A 2608-nucleotide genomic window follows, 5' to 3' on the forward strand; every position below is an offset into this window, starting at 1 on the left:
TCTCTCTCTCCTCTCTCCCCTCTTCCTATCTTTCAAAAATCAATTAAAACAAAACATATTCTCAGATGAGGATTTAAAAAAGAAAGAAAGAAATAGTGTTTTTAAAAAATAAAAATATTGTGCCACTTCTCTGACATCCATGATTTATGATAAGAAATTCCCTACAATTTTGAATTGTTTTCTGTATAGGGGCGGTTTTCTTCTGTTTTCCTCTGGCTGCTTTCAATATATAGAGAGAGACCTCATGGCGGCGGCAGTGGTGCAGTGCTGGGGCTGAGCTACAGCAAGTGTAGTGGGCTCCTGCCCGGGGTAGAGGGTAGGATCGTAGGTGGGACCAGAGCGCTGGCAGGCGCGGCCCCTGGGACCAGGGCTGGGTCTGAGACCGAGCCTTTCCTCAGCCAGGCGGGTGACACTGACTACTGGCCGGTGCCCGGCACCCCAGGGTTACTGGGGGATCCGAAGTCCGAGGATCCGGAAGGCCTGGACCGGGAGAAAGTGTCTGCGGCCCATGCGGCTCTCAGAGTGGCCCTGCTGTGCTACAGCGGCCTCCTCAGCTACATGGGCCCCTCACCGTGGCTGGCGTCCTTCCGGATACCGAGCAGTTCTTCAATATTGGAGACAGTAGCTCCGGCCTCATCCAGACGGTGCTCATCTCCAGTGACATGGTGTTGGCACCTGTGTGTGGCTACATGGGTGACAGGTACAATCAGAAGTATCTCCTGTGTGGGGGCATTGCCTTCTGGTCCTGGGAGACACTGGGTTCGCCCTTCATCCCCAGAGAGCAATTCCGGCTGCTCCTACTCAGGCTGCTCCTCCTGAGCCTGGTGAAGGTCGGGGAAGCCAGTTCTCCACCGTCGCGCCCACCCTCATCGCTGACCTCTCCGTGGCCGACCAGCGGAGTGGGATGCTCAGTGTGTTCTACTTTGCCATCCCAGTGGGCAGTGGTCTGGGTTACATTGCAGGCTCCAAAGTGAAGGATGTGGCTGGGGACTGGCACTGGGCACTGAGGGTGACACCAGGTCTAGGAGTGGTGGCGGTGCTGCTGCTGTTCCACCCCTGAACCCCACCTCGTGGCGGGCGGATCTGAGGGCTCGGGCTAGAAACCCCAGCTTCATCCTGTCCTCCCCTGGCTTCACTGCTGTGGCCTTTGTCACGGGCTCCCTGGCGCTCTGGGCTCCTGCATTCCTGCTGCGTTCCCGTGTGGTCTTGGGGGAGACCCCGCCCTGTCTTCCCGGAGGCTCTTGCTCTTCGTCTGACAGCCTCATTTTGGGGCTCATCACCTGCCTGATTGGAGTCCTGGGTGTGGGCTGGGCGTGGAGATCAGCCGCTGCCTCTGCCACTCCAACCCCCGGGCTGACCCACTGGTCTGTGCTGCTGGCCTCCTGGGCTCTGCCCCTTCCTCTTCCTGTTCCTGGCTTGTGCCCATGGGAGCATCTTGGCCACTTACGTTTTCATCTTTATTGGGGAGACACTGTTGTCCGTGAACTGGCCATTGTGGCTGACATTCTGCTGTATGTGGTGATCCCTATGCCTCATTGGCCTGATGTCCAACCGCCTCCACCGGAACTGGCCCCCCTCCTTCTTGTCCGAGTTCTGGACCCTGCAGTTCTCGCTCATGCTCTGCGCCTTTGTCGGGGCCCTGGGCGGTGCGGCCTTCCTGGGCATCACCATCTTCATTGAGGGAGACCCAGCTGCATGTGCAGAGTCTGTTGCATGAGGCCGGCCTGAAGATGACCGCAACGTGGTGCCCCAGCGAGACTGCTCCACCCGGGTCCCTGTGTCCAGTGTGCTCATCTGAAGGGCCGTGGCTCACCTACCTGCACACCTGCCACAGCTGGCCTCAGGCCACCCCAGCAGGCACCGGCCGGAAGCCTCGGCCTGGCCCAGCTTCTGAGAGGAGCCTTGGGCATCTTCCAGCTCCCACACTACACTGGCAGCCAAGGCCGGGCGGTGGGGTGCAGGAGGGATCCCCTCCACTGAAGCAGCCCCAAGGGCTCGGTGCTATTTGTACTGAATAAAATTGTAGCCAGACCACCCCCCCCCCACCAAATCCTATCTAATAATAGAGAAACATGGTAATTAACCGTAACTTCGCTGCCCTTCCCATTGGCTAATCAGTGAGATATGCAAATTAACTGCCAGCCAAGATGGCGGCCGGCAGCCAGGCAACTGAAGTGAACAGGAGGCTTGCTTGCTCCAGTGACAGAGGAAGCCAACGTTCCCCGCCTGCCACAGCCCAGCTCTGAGCTTGCTCTGTAAGAAACAATGTTGCAAATATAGAAGCTAAACAAAACCCAGAAACCTGCTTTCAGCAGCCGAGGTCTCAGAGCTGGAGCCGAGCCTTAGAGCTAAAGCCGGCTCTCAGCTCCAGTGACAGCCATAGAAGGTAAATAAATCCCAGAATAAAAAACAAAAAAACAAAAGGAGAGGTTGGGAGCTTCAGTCACCCGCCAGCCTGAAAAGGGCCCTCAGCCCCTCACCCAGACTGGCCAGGCACCCTAGTGGGGACCCCCACCCTGAAGGGGGTGTGACCAGCTGCAAACAGCCATCATCCCCTCACCCAGGCTGGCCAGGCACCCCAGTGGGGAACCCCACCCTGAAGGGGGTG

General features: G+C 57.9%; 1 pseudogene; it reads left to right on the forward strand.

Moving 5' to 3' along the window:
- Positions 1 to 2032, forward strand: part of LOC102256444 — a 3698-nt pseudogene extending 1666 nt beyond the window's left edge.
- Positions 2033 to 2608: the final 576 nt, after the last annotated feature.

The sequence above is a fragment of the Myotis brandtii genome, unplaced genomic scaffold, assembly GCF_000412655.1.
Source record: "Myotis brandtii unplaced genomic scaffold, ASM41265v1 scaffold62, whole genome shotgun sequence".
NCBI classification, from domain to species: domain Eukaryota; kingdom Metazoa; phylum Chordata; class Mammalia; order Chiroptera; family Vespertilionidae; genus Myotis; species Myotis brandtii.